Genomic DNA, 21,121 nt, shown 5'->3' on the forward strand with positions numbered 1-21,121 from the left:
CACATTTTCAGCATTTTATTTGACTGCAAGGTTTATATGCAGTGTTTCAGTTTTTCCCTAAATACAGTATCAGGCAACTTAAATGTTGATATAAATTGAATTGTCTTTGAACTAAAGGATTCCAATTATCTTTGAATGTGTTATTTCTTCTTCCAGATAACAAGGATAACCTTCATCTTTCCACATTTTTCTTGAGATACTATATAGCTTTACATACATGTGAAGACCCTTCATTTTTCTTCCATAGTAAAGCATGTAAAATTGTGAAAAGTGAATTGGTTATTTATTACATGATAATTAGCTTTTTTCTTGTGAGGTGCAACAAGCTGTGTGTGGTTGGAAAGGGGAATTCAACTACAGAAAGGACAAAAAGAAAGCTGAAGTACTCAACTTCAGTTAAAAGCCTGAAGGGGCTGTTAGAAAAGACGGAGTATGACTCTTCTCAGAGGTACACAGTGAAAGGACAAGAGGCAATGTCATAGATTTCACCAATGGAAATTTCAACTGCAAATCAGGAGAAATTTTTCACAGTGAGAAATGGTTAAGAAGTAGAGAGGTTGTGAAATTTCCATCCTTGGAGACTTTTAAAACTTGACTGGCTAAAACTCTGAGCAACTCGATCTAACTTTGAAGTTGGTGCTGCTCTGAGCAGGAGACTGGATTAAATGACCTTGAGAAGGCTCTTCCAACATGAATTAGTCTGTGATTTTGTTGTCTAAGTTATTATATATTTGCAGATATTTGGGGTGGGTAAAATGGTGAGAAAATGCGTTCAGAAACATTTGATTTCCCTTAAAACTCCTGGCAGAAAACGACCTGATTAAAATTTTTCTTTAGCTTACATTTTAATAGCTACAATACATTCAGTTCTTTGTATCACATTTAAGAATTTCAATTTTAAATAAGTGTATTTTTTTAATCTTTCCTATTCTTTCATGCTCCCCCTGTTGCAGCTCAAGACAATATAGAAAAGTAAGTAACCTCATTTGAATGCAAATAGCAACATTTTTTTTAAAGAACAGTAGCTTGCAACTCAGATCTGTAGAATGAGTGCTAAAATCATGAGGAACTGCACTTTAACTACACATGGTGAGCTATGTACATACTATCGCCACTGTGCTTAGGGTTCCTACTTGCAGTGGTTCTGTACATAAGCTTTCATAGTATTATTCTACATGTTTTCAGAGCAGAGTTGAAGTACAAGATTTACTTGTATGAAGTATGGAAATTAATTACATAATGGCCAATGAGGACAAAACAAAATATGTAATGGCCACACATGGTAAGAAAAGCACTTTATTTTTTTCTTCTTACCCATTTATTAAGCTTTTTCTGACTGCTACAATACTGGAGTAATATCCAGTACGGCAGCCTCACTCAATTCCCAAACCTGATTCATCTCTAGAATAGGCCATGCTGTACAGAGATTAAGGAAAGGATCATGAAAAAGAAAAAAAATACAGTTGTGACTGTATAATTAAAAGCTATATAAAAATGAATGTACAGAGAGAGCTAAATTATGCTTATACAAGCAACATTAATTCTGGCATTTCTTGATACTGGAGTGTTTGACTTTCAAACACCTAATTTTTGTGTCAAAAGACATATAAGTACAACCTTATGATTTAATATATTAAATGTAACCTTTGTATGTTATTAGGTATAAATAAGGAAGATGTCAAGAATGCCACGCGAATAGAACCTAAGTCAACTTCGGCAGTTAAAGCAAGTTTTTAAAAAGTGTATTCTTGGTCACATTCATGTAGTACTGTAGGGACTACAGAAAAGTGATACCGGAGCTCAGCTGGGCAGCAGTGAGAGGAGAGCTCTTGTCTCTATCTGGTCACACAAGTAGGGATGCATGCAAGGAGAACCAAAAATACTGGCACGAGGCTGGGACCATGTGCAGCAAGGGCTGCTTTGGACTCTGAGCCCCAGCTGGTCCCCCTCATCCAGCACCCCAAGTCCAGCCTCCACCTTGACTCCCAGTAATTGACAGCAGCAGCATCTCTACATTCCCACACTTGTGATGGGACCAGTGTAACTTCAGCCATGCATTTTTTGCAGCGAAAAATTGCCTACTGGTTTTTAAACTAAAAATGGGAGTTTGATAGTTCTTGTTCTGTTTCTGTTCTGCTTGTGGGATCCTTAGACATCATTAGGGGAAGCTTTTAAATGCCTTGAAGCAAGAATGCTGTTTCTTCATTACATGAGTATTTGCAGTATTTGCAGCACTCTTTCTACTGAGGGTCTTTATTCAGAGGTTGCAGCTGAATCCCATAGAAGTAAACGGGAGTTTTGTCTGAAGAAGAAAGTAAGAAATGCTAAACAGACTGTTAACTTTCTGTTGGGTTTTGGGGGCTGCTTTTTTTTGTTGTTCCGAGATAACTGAATCTAGTTCCTTGTGTCCTTTTTTGATATATGTAAACAAATCATTGAAATATTACATTTTCTCAGAGATGCTTTCTATTATGTTTTCCTTTTTGTTTCACTAGTGTACTTCAGATGTGCCTCATTCAAAACAAGAGGTTATGCTTTTCGTATGCTACATTTGCCTAGCCACAGCTAAAATAAATATTACCACTCCTGAAACCTTAAAGTCCTACTTATACTGAGTATGGCACTCACCAGCAAGCAAAACAACATACAGACTAATTAAATATTATTGAAGAGTAATACTGAAAAGTAAGTCTGAGAAGTGAGTTTTCTAGGCACTCACATTCACAGATCCACGTAACGATCAAAGCTAAGAACAAGTGATTGTACTTCCTCTTTGTTACAAACCTTCTAAGCCATAAATATTCCAGCTTGCTGTGAAAGAGTTTCAGCAAGACAACCGTGCCTCAAGGACAGAAAATGCTTAGTGTGATGCCATTTTCCAGAAGATATATTTATGATTGTAATGGTGTATAATGCAAACAGATTTGCGTGGCTGTTCACTAATAATCCTTGAGCCTCCTCAGTCTCTTCAGAGTTAATTACCTCATTGTTCTAAAAATTTCTGAGTCTTTGCAGGCCTGTTTCAGTGTAATAAGGAGAAGCTGTAAAAATGTCATGACCTCCACCCCCACAACTAAAATAAGAAAGGATGAAGCTAGCAAGCCTTTTGTAATAAGGTATATTAAGAATTGAAATATGTCCTCTCCATTGTATCAGCAAGTGATGACGGAAAAATTGATGTATGTACACACAGAATAAAAGATGTTCTCAAAACTTTAAAAAAAAGCCTTTCTTTTCTTTTATTTGGTAGAAAGCTATAATGTATACATATAAAAATAAACTATACCCAGCTGAACTATTATTAGGCTGTAATTTTAACCTGTCAATTCCTAAAGCCATGCTGTGCAGGATCCTCTCTCATGGTTTACAACCTCAGAGGCATCCCTCTGGCACTTACCTAAAGGTTATTTTTTATTCTCTATTTAGAACCGGTTCAGACCCAGAGCTTTTTTCAAGGTTCTACATGCCATTCCAAACACAAAAAAATACACAGGAGTATCATTACAGATTTGAAGTTGCAGTTATTCCCTGATGAAAATATAAATAATAAAGAAGATTCAGTGCAAGACATATGAATGTGACTGAGAGACATAAAACTTAAAATGATCCATTTGATAAGATACCTACATCTGTAAAACAGTTGGAGCCTCTAAAGGATCTAGAAGAGGAGAATTTTTATCCACCCAAACAGTTGGGTATCTTTCCATTAGATGTATATTTCTAGGCCCTAGACCTTGCAGATTTGATCATGTAGGGAAGTTTTGATTATACCATGCGCAGTTGAAAAGGGAGAGGAAATTGATGTCCCATGTGTGAATTAGACCTTTTGTAGATAACGAGTCAACCTATTTCTTCAATCCATTTTCTAGAAACTTTTCCTTTTGTCCCTTTCTTTACCAATGCTGTTGGTCTGAAAACGAACTGAAGTCGAAGGAATGTACTCTACTGGGTATTTCAAGGCAGATCATATCACTGGAACAAATAATACCTCTAAAGACCAAATAAAAATTTTAACTGCATCCAAATATAAGCCTGAACCATATGGTTGGTTGGGAAACACTCTAGATGACACAGCCCTAGACTTCAGAAAAAAACAGTTCCAGGTTTAGATACTGGTTTTGGCCCATCTTTATTCCAAGTAGCACTTACTAGTGTTCGTAAGCTGTTTTTATACCCATTAAAACACAGTGCTCAAAAGGCTGCTTCTCCTTTCTACCTTCCTTCCCACTCCCTTTCACTCCCCCAGACACGATAAACACCCCAACATTTACAAGTCTAGGAATGCAGGTGGCTGAAACAAGCAGGTGGAAAGAGGGTGGATTGGGTTCAGTATCATTGTACAACAGGTGCCGGGTTTGTTATATACAATAGTTCACTTAGCAATACAGAAAGCATTTTAACCAAATAAAAGATAATATATGCAAGTTCTTTTATTTACTGTGGTTTTGCCGAGCTTTTAATGAGATTGGGTATGTCTGAAGGTATAAACCCCAGAAAGTGTAACGTTTTACCTACAGAAAATTACTTTACACCTTCAGGAAATGAAATCCTGATCCTTTTGAAGTCTGCATCTTTTGAAGAAACAGAATACGTAGGGATGAAATATCCTGGTCTCTAGTATTTTTTGTACTTTGGGGGTGATTTGAGAGAAAATACAGGTAAGGAAGTATCTTTGCCTCATTTATTCTTCCTATAATTGTGTTTAACTTTCTGCATCATAACATATCAGTAACTCACAAAAGATCAGAGAATTACATCTGTAATTTACAGTTGGGCTAAACTCCCCTTAATCAGGAACAGCAATTAAATACCTGAGTCAAGAAAAGAACGTGATCTCTTTCACACGTGGGATTCTCCTTGATGGTCAGTTCACACAATGGTGAGCATAACTCAGCATGGACAGCAATATTTAGACTTAGTAGAAGCTTATTACTTTAACAAAAGAATTTGTTACCACTGCTAATCTTTTATCCCATAAATTGCCAGCCTTCTGGGAACACCTTCGAAAGTAGGAGTTTCGGTTTGAGATGTTGGTTTGAGCCCTTTACTAACTGCCATTGTATATGTTATCACTTACAGTGTCAATAAAACCCTATAAGTATGTCATTCTTAGGAAAATATATTTTTCCTATGGATTTTGACTATGTCTTCAATCATAACATTCCTACCAGAAGCACAAAGTTAAAAAACGCTGCTGTAGCCAAATGGCAATCTATTCTAGCACCTCAGTTTAAGTTTTAATTTAATGAAAGACACCTTGTTTTACAATTATTATGCTGTGGTATAAGATCCCTGAAAGGAATCCAGCTAAGTAACAGCTAAATGGTACAAAAAATATTTGTTTACCCTTGAGATGGTAAGCTTTTGTATTAATGAAATCACTAATTAATGTCTCTCATAGAGGTGAAATTTGCATTGCAGAATTACTGAGGGGGCAAAAAGAGGTAATTTTCTTTTAAAACATATATACCATTATTGTTGTGGGCATCAGAAGGTATATGCTCATTGCTGTCTAGATTAAAAGTTTCTAACATACGCAGAATACTCCAAATTTCTATCATACTACCCTCATTCCAATAACACTAAGAGGATGAGTAAAACAGAACACAGCCTTTCGACTGGGGCATGTTAACACAGCGCTGATGGCTTAAATGTATCTAATGGTAAATTACCTTTGAAAGGTCCCCAGCCTCCAAATAGAAGCAGATAACAAACACGTTCCATGTAACCCAAAGGATCAGCCAGACAGCATACTGCAGGGAGGAAGAGAGAAACAGTGCATTAATAATTTCACTATCAGCTGAGCTAAACTTAGTTCATGAAACCAGTAGTTCAATCCAAGACAAAAACAGACTATAAATATGGTGCATATGAATAAAAATGTTACATATAAAAGAGAATCAAGAATAAATTTATCCCTTTCACAGAAACAATTTAGAGTGACCTAGTGAGTACTCAGTCACACCAGAAAATCTGTATGTGAGAAAACGGTTGATAGATCTGACATTTGAATTTGAGACTAATCTGGATCTCTTATTATTGTTCTGTCCTGGTTTTGGCTGGGATGGAGTTAATTTTCTTTCTAGTAGCTGGTACAGTGCTGTGTTTTGGATTTAGGATGAGAATAATGTTGATAAACACACCGATGTTTTTGTTACTGCTGAGCAGTGCTTACACAGTCAAGGCCTTTTCTGCTTCTCAAAGCACCCCGCCAGTGAGTAGGCTGGGGGTGCACAAGAAGTTGGGAGGGGACACAGCTGGGACAGCTCACCCCAGCTGACCAAAGGGATATTCCACACCATATGATGTCATGCTCAGTATATAAACTAGGGGAAAAGCTGGCCGGGGAGGCCGCTGCTCGGGGACTGGGTGGGCATCGGTCGGCGGATGGTGAGCAACTGCATTGTGCATCACTTATTTTGTATATTCTTTTATCGTTATTATTATTTTCCCTTTCTTTTCTGTCCTGTTAAACTGTCTTTATCTCAACCCACAAATTTTACTTTTTTTTTCCGATTCTGTCCCCCATCCCGCTGCAGGGGTGGGAGTGAGCGAAGGGCTGTGTGGTGTTTAGCTGCCTGCCGGGTTAAACCACATGTTCAAATGGGGAATACTGCAATATCAAGAGAGGCATGTAATATCAATTATATGTTAGAAGTGCAGAGCTGTTTATTCAAATGGTTATTCAAATATAACTTACTAAATAACAAAGTCTAATTGAAGTAGTCACTGGATTCTGCAACACTTCGGATTTAGTGTCAAGAAACTAAACCAATATATAAGTTATTTTGCAGTACTTCTGCAAAGTATGGAGGGATTTGGTCATGACAGCTGCCTCTATCAATATATTTTGTGACATTCCAAAGCCTGGTTCATAATTATTCAGCACCCTCAGGGGTAGACTGTATTTTAAATGGCCAATTTCTTTGGGGGTTTTTGTTTGGTTTTGTTTTGTTTTCTTTTCTTTTACAGTATATTGGAGAAGTATTCATGCTTAAGCAATATCTGTTCATTGGTGGTTGCCAAACTTCTTATTCACATATCTGATGTAAGTAATGGAGTACATGTTTTCTCTCCTTCTGTCCACTACTTTGCTTCTTTTGTGTATTCATAAGACCTTATGTGCTAGGACTGGAAACTACATTTCCCTGCCGTAATGCTGGAGGATCTTGTATAATAAAGTTTGACCTGCTGTTGCTACTCTTATCTACTGCTTGTGCTTGAGAACTTCCCTTGACAAATTATTCCATCATCTACTAAACCTTAGGATCTACAACTGTTTTTCTAATGGATAGCTGTTGTAGCTATCCTCTAGTTGTTCACATTTCAATTCTGCACATTTGCTAATTTCTTTCCACAGAACGATGGCACTGCGTATGTGTGAAATATGACAGAGACATGACACTATTCCCTACCTGTTATAGCTGAGGGCTATTTCCTCCTTTTATATCACCAATCCATTTCTCTCAAGTATTTACAGACTTACTCTTCTTGTTTTGTTGTCTTTTCTCCAAACTGTACTCATTAAATTTTGTTAAACTACTTTTCCAAATCAGGAAACACTGTTTTCTGCACACCTCCGTATTATATCACCTTCTGAATAAGCAGACAATATTTTAGACTGTACACTATCCATCCCTTACAAAAAATATACAACAAACCATTGTTTGTCATGAACGACAATCTCATTCTCTAAATTCAGTAACAACCTATGTAGGATTCTTCTTGCTTTTCTCTTGGAAGTGCTGTTTTGCATCAGATTGTCTATCATTCAACATTCCATTTTCTACTTAATCTTCTAGATACTGTGAAAATAATACAATTCCATCCTTTCTCAGGAAATCTAAAGTGAGACTACATCCAACATGACTAAAATTTAGGCCTGTTCCAATTTCTTATTTTTATAGATAACCCAATAATTGCCAACCAGCCTAGCTATTAGGTAGACAATGTACAGATTTTAAAGAATTATGATAAATATTGTTTTGATCTAATGGAAGCTAACACAGTTTTAAAGGTTTGAATTGCTTTACCCAGAAGTAATTTTAGGTAGCTTAAAGCATACAGATTACATATACTTTATAGGACAGCTTTTTCTGGTCCATAGATCTGGTCACAGCTCATAGATTTAAGTCAGGAGGGACCCTGTGGAGCTTACCTGGTCCAATCTCTGCTCAAAGCAAGACCAGCATAGATCAGATTGTGCAGGGATTTGTCCAGTTGAGGTCTGAATATCTCCAGGGATGGAGATTTCATGACCTCTCTAATGCACCTCTGCTCTTTGAGCATAGGCTGCTCATAAAACTTTGGAACACAGGAACTTAATTCAGATGCATGGTCTTAACACACTCATTTTTTTAAAAAACCCAACACTAAGACATTAAGTATATTCAGCATTTCATTTTCCTGTAGCTTGCTCATGGTACACCTGGCTTCACATGTATCATGGAGAGTTATAACTACCAGAACAAGAGAAGGAAACTTCTTGTTCTAAAGAAGTTAGAAATTCAAATTATTGAATTTAGATTCAATAACCTTAATTTGGCATTTTTTTCTAACTTTGCAGCATTTTAACTTGCCGGATTTTGCCAATTATTTTAATACTTTAATGTTATATACAAGTATACATATATTCTGATGGAGTTAATACAAGTATTCCTTCTGACACATGAAGATAATTGGATTTCTTATAGTGAAAATATTAAATACTGCATTTAGACTGGTTTCCCAAAGAGATGAGACTTAAGCAGTAATATCCACGTGTGATGTCTGTTCCCTTGAAATAAATTCCATGCTCCTGAACAATTTTAAGCAAACTGGCCGAAAGACTAGAAGATTCAAAGATTTTTTTTTCACAAAAGTTTCAGGAAAAAAGGCCTACAAATGGGAAGCGATGCTCTATTAGAGAATGACTTACAAGATCATCTTTTATCAGTTAACATGAAGGGGAAAAAAATGTGGGAGAGAGCCACTGGAAACTAGGTTTCATTAAATCATCTGTTCATGGCACAACTTGTCACATTGCATGTAAGCATCAGCTGATTAAAAAGCTCCAGTGCACAGCACATCCAGCAGAGCACGCCAAGGCACTTCGGAGCTGCTTGTGCCGGCAGAGAGCCTTATGCTTACATGAAAAAGTGAAATTTCTTTTTTCCACTGTGTAGTCTATCACCAAAAAATGACAAATTTATCTGACTTTTAGATACACTCTTTTAAAAAGCATCTGCTGTTATTGGACTACAGATAAGGTTTAAAAATGTCTTTTAAAAGTATGTTTTAAACTGCTTCCTTTTGAAATGTTATATTAAGCGTTTGCCGCCTGAATTCTGCGGATAAACACTGAGTATAATTATCCTGAAATACAAGGATGCTTCTGCTGCCCACTGCTTCTTATTTCAGATGCTTCAGATCTAGCACATCTCTTATCTCTGGATCACATGCAGTCATAAATGCCTCTTGTTGTCTATGTGCTTCAGCAAATTGTTGTGGAAATTCAGCTCTGAAGGTCTGTGACAATGAACAAATCCCTCTGGTACTCTCTATTATATGTATCTAATTAGAAACACATTTTAAAAGAGTTCTTCAAAGGCGTATAGCTGTATTTTTTTCTCATATGTGGGAGTTCAAGACAGCTGTATTATCTGACAGAAGCCACCACAACGCTACAGCAGTCACATTATCAACAAGACAAGAACCTCGATGAACACACACTTGACCAGGCAGGAGATACTGACAGGAGGCATAGCAATGACAACACAGCTTATTATTTTTGTGGAAACCACACTGGATATAGGTATAACTGGAGGGCTAAGACTGAAGATTTAAATACTTACTATTTTGCAAAGTTGTAGCCAATCAGTAAAAGTTACTTTTTTCTGTAAAATAAATTATATAAATACAGCTCTTCTATGGTAGAATACACTTACCATTCTTCAAGTAAACATGAATTTATAACCCTCTACAAAGAATTATGAGAAGAATTACCTACTTTATGATTTATTGATACTGTGTAGTTACAGGTTTGAAAATTTGCTATGAATCATCACAAATTAATACAGGATGTCTTTTTTCTTGGGGAATAGAAAACTGAAATATTAAAATACTTGTAACAGTACTAAGAATCCATACATCCCTCTCCACACTTCTCTCAAAGTTGGTTAAGTTGCATTATCTCCATTTTACTAACAGGGAAACTGAAGGTCAAAGAAATTAAATGACTAGACTTAATTCTACAGCTCAATAGAAAAATGATCACAAGGGCACAAGAATCAAAGGTCCATGTAGCCCACTACTGCCTTTGATACAAACCTGGTCACCAGAACTCACTCATAATACTCTTGTCACCTTGCCTGAAGGAGAAATATGTCACATACCTTTCAAGTATAAATAGTGAGCAACTCTGATAGCTATAAGCATTTTAAATTTAAGCATTTTTTTCACAGAACTTTACACAGCATTTCTCTTGCTCCCAAATTCTTTTTGGATATGTGAGTCAATTTCAATCACGTTTGACTGAAGGATACAAGGGCTCCAGACCTACAAGGTATTACCTTGTGCAATTCAAAGCAATTTAATTGTTGCTGTGATTAGTGATTTGCTACTTATTTTCTCTTCAGAAATGTATACAGTTTTAGTTTTAGATTCTTCCAAATCTGAAAATATTATGCCTCAAGACCCTTCCATGCTCCATTCAGGAAAAAGAAACTAAGTGTATTTCTGAAATTATAATTACTACATTTGCCATAGTAATTTAAAATGGGATTGTTTATGCTACCTGGGCAACATTTGAGTTGTTCAAAGATTACCTTGAGCCCAGCATGTCTGGAAAGGACTTTCAAATAACACAGTATTACTATCCACAATATCAATATCTTCACTTCTAAAGTTATCTTCCCCTAATTTATTCTGTCTATGAAGATACATCACTTAGAAATGCAATTTTCAAACTTACCTTTTCCCCATCAAATCTGATAACAAGTGGAATTCTGAATACTTGGCACTAACATACTATCTAAACTTACTGATAACATTCAGCTAATCTTTGAGGTGCCTACAGCTCTGCTTACCTTTGAAAAGCCCCTCTAAAACAGAAACAACTATTTGGCGGTCAGCTGTTCCTGAACAGCAAAGCCCATGGTTTAGTTGTCATAACTTTCTGTGGTGTTGCCTGTTTGAACCTCTTCAGCACCAAACAGCAAAAGTTCTGCCTCTCCTCTCTTGTTTCCACCTTCCTGGAACTAGTAAAAGACCTCACCTAGAATCCCCTGGGAGAAGCCCATTTGAAGTGGCAACAACAGCAGTCTACAACATGACTTCATGTGCCCATTTAGTAGCCACCATTCTCTAATTTAATTTGCCCTGTGCATTTTGTTGTTTCCTTCCCATTCCCATTGCCTGAGGCTTTCCCCTGAGAGTTGATGAGGGTGTGGGCAGCACAGCATGGTGGAGAGTTCAGCTCTAGAAGCCAGCAGGAGCCACACCTCAGTGGGACACCTCCAGTGCAGAGCAGGATCAGAAAACACAGCCTGACTCCAACAAGGAATCAGGAGTTATAGCTTGAGTGGGACTCACTGGACTCCTTTTTTCTTTTGGCGGCTTCTGTTTTGTTTCCATTTTCTTGTGTGCCAGACTTATGCTGGGCCCAGAACGCACAGCAGAGATTTACTTTTTTTCTGAAGACATAGCTCCAACTCCTTCTGAAGAAGCTGGATTTCTACAGAGCACATTACTGCGGGAGTGGTATCCATCTGCCCGCATTTAGATGTCTGCAATGCAGATGTCCTCCTCTGAGCAGTGTCTAGATCCCCATTACAGTCAACTAAGAGGAAAAGGCACTTCCAGGCCTCGGTTCATTTCTCAGTGTCTGACACAGATCACTCCACCCTTGCTGTTTGGAAAGCTAAACTCTTCCAAGACAAAATTCCTAATGACACAGAGCCCATTAAAAATCTTGTACCGGTGACATAAAAAATGAGATAGTAACACTGCACTATGCAGATATGCACTCCCTTTTTTCCACATAAACAAAAAGAATAAAGCAATTTAAATGTCACCAGTGTAAAATATCCCCAAAGGACTGCTGAAGAGAGATCTTCTGAGAACTATTGTCTCTTGTATCCTACACACACTGATGGTCCATTAATGCTTAAGCTTGAATCATTCATTTGTTCATTTTCTGTTTCTTGGATTCACAGCTCTTTAGGTTTTAGTGGAAAAGACTGGAAGAAGTGCTAACATTGCACCTGCTTTTGGCTACTGCATCACTTTCGTTTGTTTTTCAGCTTTTGTTTCAGTATCCAACTGTACCGTCTTAAAATATTACCTTAAACACTAAATGACAAACCTCCATTCCAAGAACCCATGCACAACTCAGGAGACATATCAGCCCATTCATACAGCCTTCATAAGAAAGATACACAACATTTTCTCAGTCTAGTCACTCTATTCTTAATAAATAATGATTTCTTTTCATATGATGCTATAAGGGTGAATGGCCAAAATGTAAAAGTAAGCACACAGAAATACATAACTTACATTTTAGCATTGTTCAGTCAATCTACTATGTTACACTAGGGAGTTACAAATATTCTAGATCCCCAAATGAAAGTATTCTGTAACTAAGGAGTTACTTTAAAAAGAGTTTTCTTTAAAAATACAATATTTCTGCCATTCTTCTTACATATGGGGAGCAGAGAAATTTTCTTCTTGTCATCTCAAATTCCTTTCTTCTTGGGTTTTTTTTTTTGGTGGTTTTTTTTTTTTTGTTTGTTTCTTCTGGTTCTGTATGTTAAAGCTCATGACCTTTTTAACAAAACTGCATTTTATGTACTAAAGAAAGTAAGGTGAGGCAGAAATTTTAACAGGACATACTTATTTTATCTTTTTGACTTAGCAGTAGAGATTTAATTGGTTTGGTTTCACTCGTCATTCAATTCCTATATTTCTTTTGATCACATCTTTGTTGTGAAACATTTACCAGCAGGAAGCAACTTCAAATATCTGAATACTCAATTTACTGCAACACAGTACATACTCTCCCAGCTGCAGACACATACATATACATGCATATATTCACAGATGGATTGATATTATTCCTCTTATGTTACTTCCCTAGTTTTTTCAGCATTCTTTTGTTTGTGGAAGAGATTATCAAGTCTCTCAAAACAGAAATGACTAATTAAATGTAAGTAACAGGAAAATGATATACAGATAATTCTCACTTAGATAGAGCTCAAAATGCTTTCTTTATATCGGAACTCTATTTTTCAAGACAACCTGAGCTGGTCAGGCAATAGTGAACCTTAAAATAGTGTTGTTTAGATCCTCTTCTACCCCTCTGCTTCAATTCCAACAAGAATCTACCAGGATCTATCTCAAGAGCTACTAGAACTAGAAATCAATGCTGTACAAGATCTAAAAACTTGAAATCATGGCTTTGAAATAGCATTGTTTTTTGAGCAGTTCTTATCAGCTGTTAAATTCATATTATAATTGACATAGAAAAAAAGAAGGATAGAAATCAAAACAATGTGATTTTGGAGGTCATTTGGTTCTTCAATGCAAGGGTTAGAAATATTTTGAAAGAATTTTCCCAAACCCTGCCTTCTTAAGTCACTAAGCATTTCAAGCCCTGGATCTCCTCAGAGTTCATACATAGTGATCAGTGTAGAAATTACATTCACAAGAATTCAAGCTGTCTTCTAGGGATATTTTTTACTATTAAATCTTAGTGGGAAACTGCAAGAATTGTTGCTGTAAAATTTCACTGTAACTTGTAGCACCACAGAACATTTTACCAATGAATTACCAATGAAAAAGAAACATGAACAAGATCACTGGCTACTATGAACTGCTACTGCTTTATCTAAGGCTTCACCCCAGAGTGGCTCTTACTATGGAATGAACCCGCTGCAAAAAAATCCCACACATTTAGCACAAAAATGATAGGTGGAAGAACAGTTTTACATGTACAAGTCTGCCTCAGTTGTTAAGAAATATTTGGAAAAATGCTCAAGAACAGATTGTGTAATTGTTTTTCTGCAGAATATGTGAATAGTCCCTTAGCAAGAAGTGGTGTTGCTCTGTCCCTGCCGTTGCCCAGTCTGGGGACCACTACCCTACCGAGAGGCTCCTCTGATGGTACCTGTTCTTGAGAGCGGTCCAACAAGCCTCACTGACTGCCTAATCCCTCTGCCGAATAGCAGTGCTTCTCTATGTGGACTCTGTGCTGTGCTCACCCTGCCGTATGCTTGCATTTCACCCAGGGTACACCAGCCTCACCAGCTGAGGACCACTTCTCTAGGTCCTTTTCAACCTCAGGCAGCCCTAGGAGGAACCTACCTATTCTGCTGAGTGACCAGACCTGGGTGGGAACATTGTCTCTCCCTTCTGCTTGAATTGGACAATGTGCAGCCAGGAAGGCAAGGTATTTTTGTCCAGATAAAATAAACATAAGAAATATATTCTTGCTGTAATCTAATGAGAAGGGCTTCTCACTGGAAAGGTGGGAAGCCATAACTTGCTTCAGACATCAGCATATTGGTGGAGCTACACATGTATTGACTGTTTCCTTGGTGTCTCAGCCTTTTCAGAAACACCCAAAAAGAAAAATCTTGATTGTAATTCAGTCATTGAACAGTTTATTTTAATGGAGTTTTTAGCAGCTGTGCCCATTTAAATTCCCTGTTAAAAATACAAATCAGGACACTCAGAATTCTTTCAATGTTCATTTTTAACAGAATGCAAAAAATAAAATCAATAGATACTGTTGCTAGGAACAGAACTCTACTGACATTTATCTAGATTCTTTTATTGACGCCTCAGTATTTGAGTGCCAACTGCAACTATTTATAAAGGGAATCCATCTCCCTCAGTGAATACATCAAAATCCTTCCTAAAACTAAGCAACTCACAATAAGATCTTTTTGATAAATTGAGAGGTTTGTATTCAGCTTTCCAGGTATTGTTTTCTTCCTTCCATTTGCTTTGACTTAAGGCCTTAACAGTCAAAGCCATGAGGAGCCTGACCATTGAGTTCACAGGACTTTGAGTTTGGTCCTTGGTGTTCGTATTTCAAAGGAGATTTAATTGAAGCTAAATATATATTTGTCATAGGAAAAATACGTGAGGGCCATCAGGTGCTTTCTTACCTCTCTCTGAACTGTTTTCTAAAGCACAAATTTTCAAAAAATCCTAAGACCACTCCAAAATTTTGGAAAAAAATTGGGAGGTGGCTAAGATGCTAAGAAAGTTTGTGTTTTAGGGTTGGAGAACAGAGCACACAGACTTTCAAAGTCACTGGCTGGCAGCTTTGTTTTGGGAGGTTGGTGGCTGTTTTGAAAGTACCAGTCAACTGCAAAGGTCACTTCCCATTCTTTGGGGATAACAAACATACATAAATTGGATCTGCAGAGTGTTCGCTTTTAAAGGGACCCCAACTAGCACAGCTGTTTAGAGCAAACTGTACTATGAAGCCAGACTGAATTTTGTTTAGGAGGCTAAGACAGCTGGCGTGGATGGAGCCAAATTCTAGAAGTACAAAAACTAGCTTCATGAAACCATATGGTGAGCACAGGGTTAGATGCAACTTCCTTGTGTAGGGGGTACATACCTGTGAGATTGTCACCATGCCCACAGGAGTGTGACTGACTCACTGAGTGACGCTAATGAGCCACAGGGACGAGAGGGAAGAGGACAAAGAACACACTTCCCCTTCCTTTATTCCCTTCTGGTACATCTGATTGGCAAGACTGCCTAATTTGGCAAGATCAGTATGTTTTAATACAACATGGCTTTCTTTCAGTCTTTTTCAATCTTGAATGTATTCAATGAGATAAAAAAGAAATCTGAAGCTATTAACAATAAAATAAAAGTAGATACTCAAACATGACTCTTTCTAAAAGACCATAAAATGCAAAATGGACTTCATTTTCTAATCTCTTCAGGGAAATTTAAGGCTATGTGTGTCTAAAAACCATTCATTTCACACTGAAACCAGACTGCATATATTCAAAGGAAGTACTATTCTAAAAATATCTTCCTCATTTATCAATCAATCAATATTTGACTTTGCTCAAATCACCAGAACACATTACACTTTGTTTATTGGATGAATTATGGCCTTCCTCAGGAAGGTTTATACCTGGTTCTGTGTGCATGTTTGGCTCTGTATTATTCAGGAGACAAAGAAAAACGTTCTCTTAGCATATCTTAGGGAAAATCTTTTCCTTCACTTTCAACTTGCATCAAAAAACATTAGCTAAAAATATTGCATGCAATAGGTTCTTCCAGTTCTGAGAATAAACTGGTGATATAATCCAGTAATTATGTGGTCCAGACCTCTTCATATACATAGATTGGGCAAATTCTATTTCCCTAAATGTGATACAATCCAAAGAATAGCATAATGTTCCTTATTCATGGCTTTGAGTCTCTTTCACTCATGACGTAGCCTCCAAATCCTTCTTTTTTGGTAAAATTATGGTAATTGCATTTCTCTGATTGAATCTGATTTTCTTTCTCTGAAAGTACCTGTTGCTTCTCTCCACTGCATATCTTGAATACCCTAAATAATGCTTTTGCTCCTCTTCCTCTGGAACTCCAGCTTGCAGCTAACTTTTGGGTGAGAGCATGTGCCTTTTTAGACTGAGAAAGGTTATCTTTACTATTTCCTTTACTGTTAACCTTCTTGTCTCAAGTACCTTCTAGATCAAGCATTCTCAAAAAGTTCTTTATAGTTTAAAAATAAAACAGGAGAGATTTTCAAAGACCATCCAGGAGTAAGGCTGGCATCTCTGTAACTACAGATGCAAAAAACTCGGGACATTTAATCGTTAAGACATCACTGACTGGGAAGCCTGCCACTAACATCCACACTTGATGCACATACATTGTCTTTTGGCTCTCTACAGCTATGGCCATCTGCTTCAGTGGCATGATGCCCACTTATCAGCTAGTTGGACAGTTTCAGTATGCAGAGGTGCCAAATAAAGGTTTTACATGGGTAGCCTGTATAACCCTGAAAGTGCCATTTCTTTTGTAGGAAGAAGTGCTAGTGCTGAGATACTAATAGACTATGTGCAATTTTTTGCACTCACTGAAGATGGGTTTTGCCAAAACCATTTTTTACATCTCTTTTACAAAGGAAGATATGGTACTAGTAGTCAAAGGGAAAGAAAGCAGTGTCTACAGACAAGACACTGATGAACAAAGCCATTATGAGATGATCACAACATAAAATAAAGGACAAAAAGTCCATTTAAAAAAAAATTCAGACAGTATGGCAGATTAGGAGTATAGTTTAAGTATTGTGTACTATATGCCATTAATTCAAAGGACAAAAAAACATGCAAAAATACAACCTCACCTCATTTTACACATTTTGAAACAAGGAAAGCTTTGCAAATGCAGAAATTGGATCACACTGAGAGGCATTCAAACAGATTGTTATATGGCAACATATAGCTGAGATGTTCTAAATAGCCCTAGTTTGTCCTACAGAGATGACACACCATTCCCACAGAAATTTAACGAACATATTTTTTTCCAGTTTGTATCAGTACTTTAGTGAATCTTTTAATTAAGAAACATACTATTTTAAAAATGTTTTTCCCCTCATTCCACGAGTCAGGGTCACAAACTTCCATGGAGACCATAACTGCATCAGAACTAACAACTACAATAGAATAAAATTGGATCTACATATAAAGGTAAAAGAAGAAGTTGCAGCTATTTGGAATGTGGACCTTTAATCACAGAGTAGTCCCCAATAAAAACATCACATTATTTCTTTAGGCATAAAAAAAGTCTGTCATTTTCACATTCTCAAGAGGAATGTAGTGGGAAATGGTTCATGGAAACATTACTTATTGCCTGTGATGAAACAAAAAAGAGTAATATACAAAGTACTGATTACGGGGTGAAATCAGCTAGTTAAAATAGTTCTGGCAAGAAACAATTACAACTTCAGAAGATTATTTTCTACAACAAACTGGTGATTAATCAAAGACCCAAAGGCTGGGGACTTGTTGAAAAAGATTTAGGAAAAAAACACACCTCTGGAGTATAGTGTTCTAGAGTTCTTGTAAATCCATCATTAAAATATGCAGATAGTGTAGAAAATCAAATTAAAATATAGCTACAGTTCTGTTTGGATGTATCACCTGAAAAAAATTTTTTTTCAGCATAGATGTTATTTCAAGCTGAAGCTAGACTACATATTCTTTTTATAGCAGTCCTAACTCAGCAAATTGGAATCTAAGGAGATTATTTAACCTTTAAATTAAATAAGTCTTTAAAAAAATTCTTGAGAATTACATGATGAGGGAATTAATCTGACTTGCAAGGTACAAGACACATGAATTTGTCATATATCATCAATACAATCAATTACAGCATAATTTCTGATATAACAACATTAGGAGATACAGCAAATACAGCCAAGAAACCCAATGGTATGACTATAGGGTCCGAAAGCTGCCTTGAAACATAAGATTACACAACTTTGCTTTGCTTTGAGAGGGGTGTTGGGCAAGATGACTTTCCAGGGTTCCTCCCAACCCAGCTTTTCCTCTGATTCTTTGATTCTTACAGATCTTTCTTGGCATTATGACCCTATGCACAGCTCAGATGGAAAAGCATACCCATTATTTTGATAAACACCCAGTGTTACACAGACCCTTTCCCAGCACTTTAAAAAAAAATAAAATAGCAGGTTGTTGAAAGGACGATAGCTCAACAAATTACAAGGAGGTAAGGAAGGTCAACAGTGAGGGAATAAACAGCTGATACTTCAAATGGGGTGGGAATATATCCAGATGTCAAGATGGTATTTGATGACATTAGTAATGAAAGGCATGGTAGCTCCCACACTGTGGTAGAAAAGCCATGTGACTTTCATTGCAGCAACCTAGCTTGCCATGCAAAATCTGAGCAACACCGAGCTAAGAAGCTTCGCCAGTGCCCCCAGCATTGCCACATCAGAGAGACTGTGATGACAGTTTTATGACAGGAGACAAAAGCATGACAGACCGATAATGATCAAACTATCACTTAGGGAAGTGATAGTGCCCCTGTACTCGGCACTGGTGCGGCCGCACCTCGAATACTGTGTTCAGTTTTGGGCCCCTCACTACAAGAAAGATGTTGAGATGTTGGAACGTGTCCGGAGAAGGGCAACGAGGCTGGTGAGGGGTCTGGAGAACAAGCCTTATGAGGAGCGGCTGAGGGAGCTGGGGTTGTTTAGCCTGGAGAAAAGGAGGCTGAGGGGAGACCTCATTGCTCTCTACAACTACCTGAAAGGAGGTTGTAGCGAGGTGGGTGTCGGTCTCTTCTCCCAAGTAACTGGCGAAAGGACGAGAGGAAATGGCCTCAAGTTGCGCCAGGGGAGGTTTAGATTGGATGTAAGGAAAAATTTCTTTACTGAAAGAGTAGTTAAACATTGGAACAGGCTGCCCAGGGAAGTGGTTGAGTCACCATCCCTGGAAGTATTTAAAAGGCGGGTAGATGAGGCGCTTAGGGACATGGTTTAGTGGGCATGGTGTTGTTGGGTTGATGGTTGGACTCGATGATCTTGGAGGTCTCTTCCAACCTTTAATGATTCTATGATTCTATGATTCTATGATAACTTTGCTTGGAAAAGCAATGTTTTTTTTAAGAGACCGGACTGAATTATTCCAAATTCTGTAAGGTATAATGAAAATTGAAGAGTTTTCTCTCTCTCTCCAATTCTGTTTCAGAGTGCCAGATCAAGTGCATACTCCTTCTGACATGTGGAAATAAGTACTGAAACACCCAATAGGAAAATACTGTAATTTTTTAATTGCTGTTGCCTTAAGATCAACAGGATAACTCTGTGACCATTGAAAAAATTTGTAACTATGCAAGCTAAAGTTCATGCTTATATTTCATGCTTGAATTAAATTAGAATATGCTGCTGGCCTGATTGCTTGGATGTTTCAAAAATAATTTCCTGACCAAGCACAATAATGTGTTTCATGCAAAGAAAAAAAAGATGCTTCCAAGCATCCAAAGGAAATTTAAGTAAAATACTGGAAAATTAAGAAAAGTGAGAATGAGAAGTTACCCATGTTAATTTATATCAACATCCAATTCTTTTTCAGGTATCACAGCAGAGGTTCACTGCGTGCTGCTGTTCAATATTTCTTTTTACCTTCATCACCCAGTCCAACTTTGTGCTTTATTTACTGAGTATCATCCATGTTCAGTTGTTTGTCGGATTTTCTTAGGCTAGCTGACTTACTGCAGCTTCTGAGTACATCTTAAGCATGGATTACCTTCGTAAAACCCTGGCTGGGCAGGGTAATAGTTATTAGTCCCATGTTAGAGATGAGAAATTTCTGCCACAAATGATTCTGGGGCGCTGAAGGCAACCACATTATTCATTACCAGTGAGAGAAACCCATGTTGTGCACTAATAAGAAGATGCTCACTTTGATCATGCAATTAAAGACTGTAGCATAATTCAAAAACACAGGTGGCTAAATAAAGGTCACAGAGGCAGCTTCAATTCTGGAACTTTCTCATTCTCGGGTGCTGCATTTGCAGCTTTAATAGACTCTTGTTCCAGTGCATGTAAAAGAGTGTGCGTAGGTATTTTCACAACTGTGCTTATGCTGTGGATAATGGGTGTTACGCAGTCAGGTAACCACAGTTAATAACGTGTGATGAGCAGTGTCCTCCACATGAGCTAATGAGAGCAGGAGGATAATGTTCTTTTAGCTCCCAGATAAGTCTTCTGTTAATACATAGGTATAAATACTTCTATCTTGTTTAAAGGAAACACTGAAAACAAAAAGAAACCCTAAAACTCTATTACAGAGAGAAGTTGATCTACACATGAGCCATTAGAGACCCTCAGACTCTCAGAACAGACCTGTGCCAATCAAGGCAACAAAATCACAGGAGGCAACAGCCCACCAGCCACAATTATATGAGCTAGAGGCTTCTGCGCTCTGCCCTCCTCCCTTTCCCCACAGTGAACAATGGCTTCCTTCCTCTCCTTTACACGGCTGGTGCAAAGAAAAGATGGTCTCTTTTGTTCTCCATCCTGCCCAGGTGCCAGTTGCTCGAGCCAGGAGAGGCACGGGCAGAGTGAGGGCTC

General features: G+C 37.6%; 1 protein-coding gene across 1 annotated transcript in view; it reads right to left on the reverse strand.

Annotated features, from left to right (window-relative positions):
* The window catches only part of NKAIN2 (Na+/K+ transporting ATPase interacting 2), a 309,716-nt gene that overhangs the window by 258,338 nt on the left and 30,257 nt on the right, over positions 1-21,121 (reverse strand). The window contains exon 2 of the mRNA XM_009325643.1: positions 5,673-5,753. The gene's annotated coding sequence lies outside the window, so the exon portion shown is untranslated. The remainder of the gene's footprint in view (positions 1-5,672; positions 5,754-21,121) is intronic.

This window comes from Pygoscelis adeliae, unplaced genomic scaffold (assembly GCF_000699105.1).
Source record: "Pygoscelis adeliae isolate BGI_AS28 unplaced genomic scaffold, ASM69910v1 Scaffold54, whole genome shotgun sequence".
NCBI classification, from domain to species: domain Eukaryota; kingdom Metazoa; phylum Chordata; class Aves; order Sphenisciformes; family Spheniscidae; genus Pygoscelis; species Pygoscelis adeliae.